Source organism: Manacus vitellinus, unplaced genomic scaffold (assembly GCF_001715985.3).
Source record: "Manacus vitellinus isolate BGI_N305 unplaced genomic scaffold, ASM171598v3 scaffold_4_pilon, whole genome shotgun sequence".
NCBI lineage: Eukaryota > Metazoa > Chordata > Aves > Passeriformes > Pipridae > Manacus > Manacus vitellinus.
The window spans coordinates 7,631,621-7,645,000 of record NW_021940604.1 but is presented as its reverse complement, the minus strand read 5'-3'; the positions used below and the strand labels follow the sequence as shown (position 1 = coordinate 7,645,000).

The window sequence follows — 13,380 nt, the reverse complement described above, 5'->3', positions numbered from 1 at the left end:
GGTGACTCCTGACCCTGACTGGGAGCAGGTGCCTTTCTAGTGCAGGTCTGTGAATCCAAGTTGGCTGGCAAAACAAAATACACTGTTTCCTTGTACTTTTATATTTCTTTAGATGTCAGGAAACACAGCTAAAAGTCTTGTTTCCTGCTCCTCAGCCAGAGGAGGTGAGGAAACTGGATGTAGATGTAGAGAAAGGCAGAAAGATCAAAAAGATCAAGGAAAATAATAATAATAATAATAATAAAACACCAAAGAAGCAAAAACCAACCAACCAACCACTGTTTCACTTTGCTCTGTAAAGCAGTACATCTTGGAAACAACATGCCCCCCCCACCCCCATTCCAAGTCTTTCTCTCCAGGGACATACAGCTGTCTCAGGAATTAATAGCATTTTCTTGCAACATTCAAGTGCTGTTGCACTTACAGTCTTATAAAAAAACCTTAACAGCCTCTTCATTTGCTTTTTGCCTGAGAAAACCTTATGTAAAAAAGAATCAGAGAGCACTGGGGGGGGGGAAGAGCGGCAGGTGTATTCATGTCAGTTTGATTTTCTAAGAACAAAGGCTTTATTTGTACATAAATAAATAAACGGGAAATATTTTGGCATGTTTTATTTTCCCCCAGCTCACTCCCAACCCCTCACTCTGAATGCATTAATACATACACCTTCAGCACAGTCAGGCTCTTCGTGTTGCCATGGAACTGAAACCTTTGCAGTTTGGATGGTGATGTACGCCAGGAAGCATACTGTTCTTACACTTCCTATAACAGAAGCAAAATCACTGCATAGCATTAACTCCCTTAGTATTTAAGGCAGTCAGTGTCTTTCTTGCCTGCTCGTCTTCACACAGTTTGCATTTTCTATCTTACCACACGCAAAGGAAACACATTTGACACAGCTGTTCTCGTTTTCATGAAGTCAATAGCCCACATGCTGAGCACATTATAGAAGGTCCACAAGACTATGGTCTTCCTCTTTTTAATAAGAGGCTGTTTGCAGGCATGCAGCAGCTGAGACAAGGGCTGCAGAAAGCATATGGATATGAAATATATGTGGATACAGAAAAGTATTATATTTCAAGATAGCACTTAAGCAGATTTTTTGAAACCTCGTTAACATATTTATTGCTAAAGCTCTTGACGCTCCTTCTGAATATTCTTTTCTACTCATTTGACTGGACAAATTACAGTATAAAGCCCCTGCAGCAGGCACCAAATCTTTCAACACCTTTTTTTCATAGCTTAGGCTGGTGGGCTATCAGTGCTGAGCACAGCTTTGGGTACTTCAGTTGGAGAAAAAAATAGTCAGTACAATTCTGTGTCATCCTAAAGATTTAGCCTGCAGTGATTATCTTCAGCAGATCTGAGCCTTTTGCCAAATCTTCTGAAAATGCCTGTACACAAATTGCAAATACATAGATTTTTATGTTCAAAGCAAAAACTGGGTACACAAATATCCAAGTTCATTATAAAAGATTACCATAGTAAATAAATAAATAAATTAACAAACAGTCATCCATGTACACTGGATCTGTACCTGCAGAAACAGCTGGAAGCTAGTCTATGGTCTGAAGCCAACTTTTGTCCCAAGTTAAATATTTGCATAGTATTAAGTTTAAAATTAAAGCATTTGCTGAAGAAACTTGCTGACTTGTATATATGAAAAAACAAGAGGGAATTTACTGTCCCTGCACACTGGGGCAGATTCTTGGGATGCCTTCTCCTTCCCATGAATTCCTGGACAGCAGAGAGACAGATAGACTACCGACCAGGGAATTCCCCTTTTGGTTTCCGGAGGATTTTGTGTGCAGGCTGGACAGAGAGGCAATAACCCAGGTAGTGATTTTATGAACGCAGCATTTGTTGCTTTAGTGCCTGCCCCTCGACCACCTGGTAACACTCCTTCCTTTTAGCGTTGTCCCCAGCACAGAAAAGACCCATTCACCCAGTGCCTCCATCCTGTGCCACTCCTGGCCCCCAGTTCCTGGTGGCTGGGCCAGCATGCTGGCCACTGGTAAGCTCCATTCACTCACTGCCCTGGGGATGTAGGCTGGGGGCTGCTCATAGAGGAGCTTTCTGAGACAGGATTGGCCTCTGGCACCCCCCTACTTGCCAGCATAAAACACAAAAGCACTGCTGTCTCTCTGTCTGTCTGTCTGGGCCAGAGCAAAGTGGCTGGTCCCCTGTTCCCAGGTATTAACGGGTGCACATGAGACTGTGTGAGTGCCTGTGCTTTCAGATTCCCTCTCCTGCCCTCCGCTGAGGGAAGAGCTGTGCTGGCAGCATAAGTTCCCTCCCCTCCTTTCATTGTCAGCAAGCGTCTGACAGTCACACGTCCCCATTGCTAGGTTTACAAAAGGCTCTCACCATCAGTTTTCTAGTTACAGGAAAATGTATATTGTGCTGTGATGAAAGGCCAGTGCAATGTCAAGGGCATTAAAAGGACTCCAGGGACTGATTAGAGTCAAAAAGGAAAGGATTTATGATGGTTAATAAAGTTAAATCTGCCAGGGTCCTGCTTATTCTTTCCAACTGCAGGTAACCAGATCTTATAGAAAAAATTATTGAAGTGTTGCAAGTTTTTACCGTCTCCTTTGAAAGAAAACCTTTGTTTTGCTGTGAAGCACCTGGCCAGGTGAGAGAGGAAGAGGAGACACATCACCTGCCCTGTGCCTTGGGTGAACAGCAAAGACCTTGGTACCAACCAAGAATGTCACCTGAACAGTCCCCAGTGGGTCCCTACCACACCTGCAACACCAGCCTCTGGTCGGCGACTGGGACAGGGATAGGACATTCACACACCATGGAGCACCAGACTGTGCCTCAGCAAGGGACATCAGCAGAGAGGGAAGAAAAGCTTCTCCCTCTGTCAGCACTGCACGCCAATATGGGAAAAGGACAGAGCAAAGAAGGAAGCTCTTGCCTCTCATTCCCAGTCTGGTGTCACATATGCACCTTCTGCTGAAGAATGAAATCTAATTGGATACCATAGGACTGCTCTGAAACTTGATTTAAATGCCTTATAATCTAACAAGCCCAGAAGTTAACATAATTTTACAAAACACTGGAACAGGTTGCCGAGAGCGGCTGTGGATGTCCCATCACTGGAAATGTTCAAGGCCAGGCTGGATGGTGCTCTGAGCAACCTAGTTGAGTGGAAAGTGTCCCTTCCCATGGCAGGGAGGTTGGAACTAGATGATCTTTAAAGGTCCCTTCTAACCCAAGCCATTCTATGATTCTAAGACATTAACGATGTTCCACATTGAAATAATAACACTGAGAGAAGGCAAAGCAAGGTGGAGGGCCAAATCTTCAAAAACCTACTGGGAATTTCGTATCCATATCTAAATTACATGCACTTTATTGGATCTCAAGTTTTCATTTTTCTACCGCTTAATAATCACAAATAGGTTATATATACCCTTTCCATTTTGTCATTCTTTCACTATATTACATCAAATTTAATTTCCTGTGGAAGTGTGTAATCTTTTCAGCTGTCACTGTCTCAGAAGCTTTTCTGTAATAAGCAGAGCCCTGTCCTCTGGCAGGTCGATCTTTTATGAGTTGTGCTCCTGCAGATTAGTTTCCTGAAATGTTTGCAATGCTATATGAGAAATGGCAAAAGAGGAAAACCAAAATAACACCCAAAAGGAAACACAAACATGAAAACCTTCACTTCCTTCTGACTGCTGTGTTCACTGGTCAAAGGAAATTTCATTTTGATTTGGGTAGATGGCAAATCCTTGAAGGTTATTACCGTGTATCAGAAACTTCACAAGGTGCGAGACACAGCATCCCTTGCCCTACAGCTTATTAAGAGCACAGCTGCGAGATGGCCGCTTGTTCTTTGTGCCTAGGGAACATGGAGATCTGCAAGCAGTCACCATTCTGGCAGCCACCTCTCCCCACCACCTGCCCTCAGCTCTCTGAGAGGTCCTCTCCACAGGCAAAAAGCTGCATTCCACCAGAAAAATGAAAATGTCAACCAAGATGCATTCATGCTTTTCATACCTGTGATGGCATAAAAACAGACCAGCTGGTCCGCTGGGTCCCTTCCAGACCTCTGCCCCTGCAGGACATGAAACTCATCCTCTTCAAACCAGTTTTCCTTTACCAATGCTCACACACACCCCAAAACAACTTCTTTACAAAAACACATACCAAAAAATAATTCTGAATCTTTAAAAATTAATCAACTCAGAAGAAACATGAGCAAGAGAGATTCTTAATCCTATATCCCTCCTGAAAAGGTGCTTAGAGATGGATGACAGAGGAGACATCCGAACAAATGTAAAAGCTCTGCAAAGGGTCACATTAATGATATTTGGCCAGCACAGACTACTGAGAGTGGTTACAAAGGCATGCTAGCATAAGCACGTGCAAAGCTCTCTCACTTCAATGTCGCCTCTGGGAGCTTCACTTCAAACTGTCCAGCCAGATTTGGAACCCTTTGCCATCCAGCACACAGGTTACCCAAGTTGTAAACTGCTCTCCCAAAGCACACTACGTCGATCAGTGAAGCGTGACCTTTCTCCTGCTCCCTGTAAGACTTTTATCTTGCTTTCCCTCTCTCAGATCACAGCTGTAGGAGCAGATCATCCATATTTCTGACAAACATTGTCTTCAAAATTGCATCTAAAAATACAATGTGTTAAACACAGATATATACTTTTGGAGCAAACAATCATGTCCCCTCATCACTTTTTAACTTTGGAAGTTAGACAAGTATTTCAATAATTGAGCCCTCTTCTGGTTATTTTGTCTATCCATTTCCTTGTAATTCTGTTTTACGCTTGTATCTTTAATACTTAATCTCTAAGAAATGGCTAATCGGTAAAAAGAAATCCATGCAGAGAACATTACTTTAACAGTAGTCTCAGGTGTTACTTGGAGTGCAATCCAACTCCCATCAGCATGAAAAAACTTTTTTTCCACCAGCTTCAGTGGGAGTTGCACTGGGGCCATAAATCAGACGAAGATGCTCCACACTAATGGCTATGTGGTGTGCTATGAACTGCTTTAGAACATAAAACAATGATGTACCCACTCTCATAATAACATTTTGCCATGGTTTAAAAGGACCTGAGTGTGTGTCAACAATTTCAAGCCAGAACAGTAGAAAAGAAAAACATGCCAGCTATCAGTGACTTTAGATTTTTGGCCTCGTAGGCCATAAACCGAACAGCCTCACTTAACCAGATGTGGATCTCAGTCTCTATTTTCCCTCACAGGGTGAGGAAAAAAGGCTCAATATATGGATTTAATTCCTATTGAAATCTTGGTCAAATATGGTGGGTGATGTAAAGATAAACATCAAGGGAATAACTGCCATCATCTGGCTGAGTTTGGTAAAACTGAGTTAATTTACATTTCTTTAGGGATTCACTGGTGTGTGAAATTAATCTAATTCAGACTGACCATAAACTGAAAATGGAATGAAGGAGGAAAGCAATTAAAGACCCTTCCTAAAAAAGGAAAAATAGTACTGCTGTAAGCACAGCAAAACAGATAAAGTATAGATCCATTCACGCTATTGTTACCACCCCCTTCTGCTTGAGGAAGAGAATAATCTTCTCTATATCTACATATCATCACTGTACCAGTATAACTTCATCCAAAGGAAACATCGGTAGAATGTTTCTACCAATATCTGTAAACAAATACATGTTGAAACAGTTCACTCTTTTGCGTACAGACCAGGCCTAACAGATAAACATCTGCTGGAACAGCTCAGTGTAACTGATTGTACATGTGGCTTAACATTTACTTCAATGACTTTTAGCACCTTCGTGTTATTGTTTCTGTGTTGTTCCAACAAGCGATGGTTAATGTAAGATGCAGACTCTCACATACCGTATACTTATGAACAACTGGTTCCCAGAGATGTGGCAGTGATAACATTGTCATTGTACGATTCAGAGTAGCTCACTGTAGATCACATGTCAGAAGAAGGTCCCACCTGAAAAGATAACAAATCCAGACAGTAAGTTTATCATATTCAGGGGTTTACATCAAGCTCTGCTAATACATTTGGGCATTTTCAGATATTCCTCCTGTGCATTAACAGGGTCTGTGCTCTTTCCAGGCTCACAGAAGACATTTTGCCATTCACACTGGCAAGCAAAAGTGCCCTGATGTAACCAAACTACTTCGGCCCACTGCTCCAGACCAGATTTCAGGCATGCTATCAAAGCAGTGAAAACTAGTTTTCAATGATAAAGCAGAAGCTGTTACTGTCTGGTTGACAGATACAGAATTTCAGATTTCCCATTTGTCAAGTCCTTGGAAAGCATGTAATTCCTTTCACCAGTGCATTGCCAGTTTGGCTTTACCTTTCCTTTTTTTTTTCCTTTTTTTTTTTTTCCCTTAACATTGAAAATCACTGGTTTGGAAGAAGAAGCAACACTGGAGCTCTCTTGTGAACTATTCCTTTGAAATCAAGGGGTCTTAAGAAAGCAATGACTACAATCACCTTATTTATAATCATTTGATAATTTCAAATCACTTGCTGAGTGAGTTTGGTTTTAAATATTTCGGTAGGTAACCAATATAGATATGGAAAATTAGTTTGTACTAGCAGCATTGTCTCCAATGACAAGACACACTGCAGCAAACAAACGAACCTTCCAGTTTAAGAGCTGAAAAAGTTTTTTCTTAGTAAAACTATAGGCAAAATCACAACTGATTGAAATAAATGTAGGTTCAGGCAACCTAAAACTCTACAGCATTACATACAGAAAACTCGTTTGGACTGTGCATCCCCATAAATAAGTGTTTGAAATAAGAATTAAGAAACTCTTACTTGTTAATTGTATTGACTCATGCTGCGAAGCACGAGGATGTAGATGAAGTTGTAAAACACAGCTATTGATACAAAAGTCAGATTAGTTGGGTTGTCTTGATTTTGAAAATGTGAGTAATACGACTTACAGAATACTCAGAAATATACTGACACATGCAGGTACAGACACACCCACAGAGATAAGAAGTCATGTAAGAGATAAAGCTGGGGGCCTTATCTTTTTCAGTCAAGCCTCCCCAAACTGAAGCTGATCTTCCTGCTGCTCTACAAGCTGCACTTCATCCTATGATGGGGTTTTCAAGAGGAAAGTCTAGTAAATAACAAAGAATTTTCAAGAAATTATGGTTTCAGATTTTAGCCACAGCTTAAATTTTTTAAATTACTCTAATGCTTCTTTGACTCTTTGTACTTCCAAAGAGGCTTGGCTCTTGCCTTTATTATGCTTCAATGACCAGCCACAACACCCTGCTGTTCACTAGCACCATGTACATCTTCGTTTGCTGCCACCTAAGCAAGTCAGTGTCTCCTATACTCTGTATTTCATCTTCAGTAACAAGTGTAAAACCATGTAAGACTAAGTTACACAGCACATACTCCATGGTACAAAACAACAACAAAAAACTATCAGTGAAGGGTGCACTGCCCATAGGTATGATGCTAAAATGTAATATCTAATGTTTACCTGCTCTGAAACAGTATAAATACAAGTAGACAAACACAATCAGAATAGAGTAGCACACATATGTTTCAGGATACCCATACTTAAATGCCAGACACTGAGGTGAGTTGCTGGGCAAAAGCATGGGACCTAGCAGTAGTGAGGAAAACAGTGGAGCAGTGACTGCCAGCAGTGCCCAGAGGCAGCTCTGGTTGGCAGAAGGCACAGGGCTCTGCCATACTCCATTGCCAGGATTTCATCTGCACTCCCTTTCATCGGGAAGAGCCCGGTCCCTCCCTGTTGGAATAGGCTGGCTGAGGATGAGGCACTGTCTCATTCATTCACTTGCCTTCATCCTGTAACTGCAGCAGGAGTTCCTTCTCTTTCACTGACAGCCACCTCTGACTGCTCAAGCAACAGATGGTCACCGGGAAACTCATGGAGGTCTGATGTGTGTGAATCCAGTGTTGGTTGACATAGGGAAGATGGAGCAAAGGAAGGATGGCAGGGCTGCACCACAGGATGGGCCGGGGACGTGTCAGACAGATCTGTTCTATTGAACTGCGTAAATTCTGTTTCCTAATAACTCTGTTTTACCTACAAAAGCAATTTGTTTTCAACCCATTGAAGGCTTAGAAAGAAACTTCCTTCCCAGGGAAATCATTTGTAGTGTCCTCTCCACAGAAGGATAAACATGGCCAACTGTCTTCAACAGAAAAATCCAGTAAGACGTGCAACACATTCTTTTTCTCTTGTAGATTTATTTGGAGTGATTTAATTAATCTACTGCTAATGACTGCACCTAATCATTTACCTCGCAAACTACCAGAACTTTTCAGTGAATAATTTATTTAAACATTTTTCCTTCTTTTTTTCTTGCTGCCTGTTAGCAGTACTATTGGAAAACAAATGCTGTCATGAATACTTTCATTTTGAAGTCCGAAATCACCCCATGAACTGAAAATGACCACCAAGGAGCTACATAATGAACAGAAATATACAGCAACACATGGAACCAAGTGAAACAGTCTTTCATCTCTAGTGAATCAGTTCAAACCTAATTCACGTTGGTAGCTGTCACCAGCTACCATTGGCTTCTTGCTGTTCAGTGTCCTGCAGGAAATTAGTTTGTAATTCTCTATCTGATTCCATTTTTCTCAGATTGCTTCACTGAGTGTTTATCCTCTTCCTTGGTCAGGTCAAAGCCATGGTCTAGATTTTCAAGGTCACAAGTCATGCCCCATTTCAGAGCTTTACTGCCCCTCTGCTCACAGTTGAGATGGAGAGATCTCAGAGATCATATAGGAGAAAGCCAAAACTGCTCAAAACAAACCACTTCTGGTGGAGCAGGAAGCATTAAGGAGCAACTGATAAGAGTTGATATAATTACTCACGACCCTGAAAAATTTCAAGATCTTTCTGGCAGAGACTTCCTAGTGCCTTATCTTTGGTGAGAAACAAACACTAAAGTCCCAAAAATGAACTTAAAAATCACAAGTCCTAGGAGCACCTGTTTAAGGCAAAGGTAAAGTCATTCTAAGTGAAACAGAAGCATGGAAGCTGTTGTGAAATCTGAAAATGAAAATTATATGGGAGGTATTTAAGGATGTGGTTCTGGAAATTATGGAAATAATTAGTGTTAACAGGAGTACATTGGGGACCCAGTACTTAAAATCTTAGTGGGAGAAAGACTGGGAACTAAACATACAAATCAATATAGTCTCTACAGAAAGAGAGAATGGTAAGAAAATACACACAGCTCCTGTCCAAACCATTCATTTTTTATAGCTAGACAGTGGTAATCTCCAGCACTATCAGTTAAGACCTTCATTTTCAAAAGTAATGTTTTAAGGAAATGCAGTATTACACACAGTAACAAAAAATAATGGAAGCTGAAATGAAATTTTTGGTCCTAATAATTCCACATATGTGTGCCATCACTTCTTAAAACTAAGTCTACAGGTCTTAAGACAATCCTAAAACTGCATTTATACATACTAAACTACAGATAAGTTCACTCTCTTACCCTAAAGAACTCCTTTCTTACAAAAAAGTATAGCACTGAAGAAGCAAAAATGCAATCTTTTGTATTATAAATATTTATATCAATGCACACAGCATAGTCACACCAACAGAGCTACAGAGGTCTAAAAAACAGGTATTTAGAAAGTACCTATAAAAGCACTGCTGTGCTCTAGGACTTCTTGGAGTTTTAGCAATTCTTTCTCCACTTTCAATATATACTATTTACTTATTTGAAAAATGAACAAGGATTTATGAAATGGACAAGTAGCTAAACCAAATGCTTGGATCGATTATATACAAGCATTGAGTCATTTACTAAAATCAGGTCAGGAGGTATTATGCCTCAAAAACTCCCCAGATACATATAATAGAATATATTTGATTATGAATTTTATGAAAAACTCTAGCTTCTCATTTCAAAAAAATATACCCGTTAATAGCCATCGATAAATTGAAGTCCCAAGTATTACTTTCCTGGCACCTGTTTTTCTGTTTTACAACTTCAGCATTATATCAGTAAAGGTGAGAAAGCTGGTATTTAGTTCTCTCTCTGGCATCAGAAGCTACATTACAGACACAACTGCACTTGCATATTTTACTATGCAATACAAAAAATGGATGGAGGAATTAACTGCCTGTAAAATATATCAGACTGACACCCATGCAGACTGAAGCCCTTCTCTCTGTACAGAACAAGCATGGTGTACAATGCTGATGCAAGTTTCTTCTCAAACCATGTCTCCCCATACACTCCAGATATACTCTGGAAGGAATATAAGCAACAGTTTCTCAATAACTGGGAACTACATTGCTGATAACAACAATTCAGTTCCGCATTTGTAAGGTCCAAACACAAATAAGTCATATCAACAAGTGGGAGGGCAAGCAGGAAGAGAATGAGAGAAGAAAAATGCAGCTGCAAACAGGGGGTAAACTGCAGCAGGAGGTTCCACAGTGATGCACAATAACCTGCCATCCACCAGCACTGGGGAATTTAGAAACAGGAAGTTGAAGGCACTGCCTGGCACAAAGCTGCACAAAGGGAGTGAGGGACATACCAGAGCTGCACAGAAAAAAACCCCATGAAAATCTCCAGATGAACTGTTTTTATTTTTACTTTTTTTGACGACCTGAACAGAGAGCATTTCAAATTAAAAAATGCTGTTAGATTGTCCGTGGTATGATAGATTCTACCAGCACTACTTAATTAATCAAGTATATTGTTGTCACTCTATAACTTGCTTTGACCTTACTCTTTTTTTGACTAATCTCTTTTTTTTTTTTAATTCTGCCCCTTATTTTCATGAATGTTTGTGATCACAAAATATATTGAGAGTGACAGGCAGTAAACATTACTGGAGGCTGTTGCACTTAGACTGTGACTTGGACTGTGATGTGGATGATCATTCAGAGGCGGGTATATGAGCTCAGAGTTTGAAGGTCACTTCAATACCCATTCCCTCCAAAGATGAATGTTTTTGAAAAACAATCTCTGAAATCAAGATCTAACACCAGGAGAATTTCACAGTAATTTCCATTTCTATTCCAGCGATAGTAACGAAACAAAAGTCATTAAACAGACAATGTTGTTAAATGGGACAGTAGATGTTGGGGATACAAAAGCACAGGAAAAAACACCCCATTCCCTAACATCCCAAGTACAGGTGAGAGACACACAGAAAAAGACAGACAGTGAGTCAGTCTCAAAAAGCACAAAGAGATTTGACCACTAATCAGAGACAGAAACCCATCTGAGAGTCACAACTGTCTCTGAAGGCTCTGAAAGACAGAATTAAATTGGCTTAGTACTATATTCAAAAATGAATTTAATTAGCAGACATTAGGCAGGATAAGTTTGCGGTACCATGTTGCTCTGACAAGCTGTCTCCAGAAGGGTAAGTGGAAGGTAAAATCTTATTTTTCAGGGTGAGATTGAGTCCGTGCACTGAGACAGAAGGTAATGACACATCTGCTGAGGGCAGCTGAAACTTGGAGCTGGACATTTCATCTCACACTATAAAAGGATGGTATGTGATAGACGAGCCAGAAGTGCAAGTTTCAGATTCTGCACATTTATTCATATGGCTGTGCAGCCTCATATCTTTCTGCTGTTACCACTTATGTGAAGAAGAGAGCCTCAGAGTACAATGTCTGCCAGGACCTTTTTCTCCATTTTCTCTCAGTCAGAGCTGTCCCCTGGAAAGACTACAATACCTTAGGTGCAATTTATTTACTTTTGTTTATAAGAGAGCATGTTGGTCCTTGGTTGGAAAAACGAGGTCTGTGCAGGAGGCAGTTTCTGTGCTAATCAGGCAGGCTGCCACATCTGTCAACCGCTGCGCATCTATCATGTGTTTTATGGGGTCACCCACAGCACCCCTGCTCTTCTACCAACACCTACCAAGACTTCTGCTGCCTTCTCTACATGGAACACAACCTACACATCACAATACAGCCTGCAAGCAGAGAGGTGGTGTCAGAGAATAAAAGTAAACACAAACTATGACCAAAATCCAGAAGCAGATAATGACAACTGAAAAATCGACGGTAAAACGCATAGTAAATCCAAATCGTTTCCCCAAGGAAGACTTGGAGGAAGTGGAATAATACATTTCAAAGCAAGAGTCCCATGCATATGAAACTTAACAAGCCTTGCCTTCTCATGCCTCTTTCTTTATAGCTATAAATTTAGTGCCTGGGAAAGGCATCTCACTGTTAGTGCTAGAAATTCTGCTTATTTACAAAGCAGCCACATGCATCCCAGACTGTGACCAGGAAAGCTATTGTTCACATCACTCATACTAATATCTCAGCTCTGTCACATCAGAACCAAGCCAGACTTACCAGGCAAAACAGAAAGGTTCTCTCCATCCCATTAGCAAATCATTAAGGAAGTGTTCCTCCATCACGTGACAAAACTGCACAGCAATATAAGCTCTCAATTTTGGCTGGCAGTGCCCTTCTTCCTCCTGCAACTCCTCTCACCAGGACTGTATTGAGTCTGCGTGACCTTGTGTAGTAGTTCACAGATTTTAACTGCAAGCACAACACACTGCATGGCCTTCTCTGGCACCACATTAATCACCCTACTTTAATGACTTGTGCTGATAAACCACCCTGTGTACCTAACTGTCCTCCCCAGTGGCTGCATCTACAGCGATAAATTAAACGTGCCCTTTCCCATGCCCTGCCATCGTGTAATCCACTAGTAGAGACAAAGCAGCTGAGAACCTCAGCTGGCATTTAGGGGTGAAAACCAGCAGGGATTAAGAGACCGCAGCTTTACTGACTATTTGACAGGTGACCCTGAATCGCTCAGTCAATGTTTTCTGACACAGAATGATCCTAGTTCTTTTCAGCCATAATGGGAACTGCAGATATAAAATACCACTTATTACTGGTATGGATCTATACCACCTATTACTATACATAACTACAGATCAGAACTACCTTCAACTAAACAAACATATCTACAAAGAGAGAACATATGATTTTGTAGTATTATTTCTTAATTATTTCACTCTCTTCCAGGAAACTCAAGTCCACAGCTGAGCACGATTAAAGACACAAGATCTTTATGATAAGAAAAGCAAAACAATGGCCTGATATGACCTAATGAAAGCACAGGATACTACCCCCCTCCAGGGTAGAAATATCCTTATTCCAAAACTTCCTTTCAAGTGCTCTGAATACATTACTAAACAAAGAAACAAGAAATTCACTTTTTCAAGGCAGTAACATTTTTTAAAATAGTGGCATCTGACATTATTCCATAAATCTTCCCCAAAATCAATGTGCTTTATGTCAGCTGGAACCTTTAAACTTAAGACTAAAACAAATTTAGGTCTGAATTGCAACACAAAGATACATGTAATAAACTAAATACATCAAAAGC

The 13,380-nt window shown here is 40.6% G+C and overlaps 1 protein-coding gene across 4 annotated transcripts in view; it reads right to left on the bottom strand.

Moving 5' to 3' along the window:
- Positions 1-6,519, bottom strand: part of HIVEP2 (human immunodeficiency virus type I enhancer binding protein 2) — a 103,762-nt gene extending 97,243 nt beyond the window's left edge. For 3 of the 4 annotated variants that reach the window (XM_025894730.2, XM_029962845.1, XM_018069544.2), the window contains exon 1: positions 5,854-6,519. The gene's annotated coding sequence lies outside the window, so the exon portion shown is untranslated. The remainder of the gene's footprint in view (positions 1-5,853) is intronic. The other variant, XM_018069537.2, reaches the window with a different exon arrangement.
- Between the last annotated feature and the right edge of the window lie 6,861 nt (positions 6,520-13,380).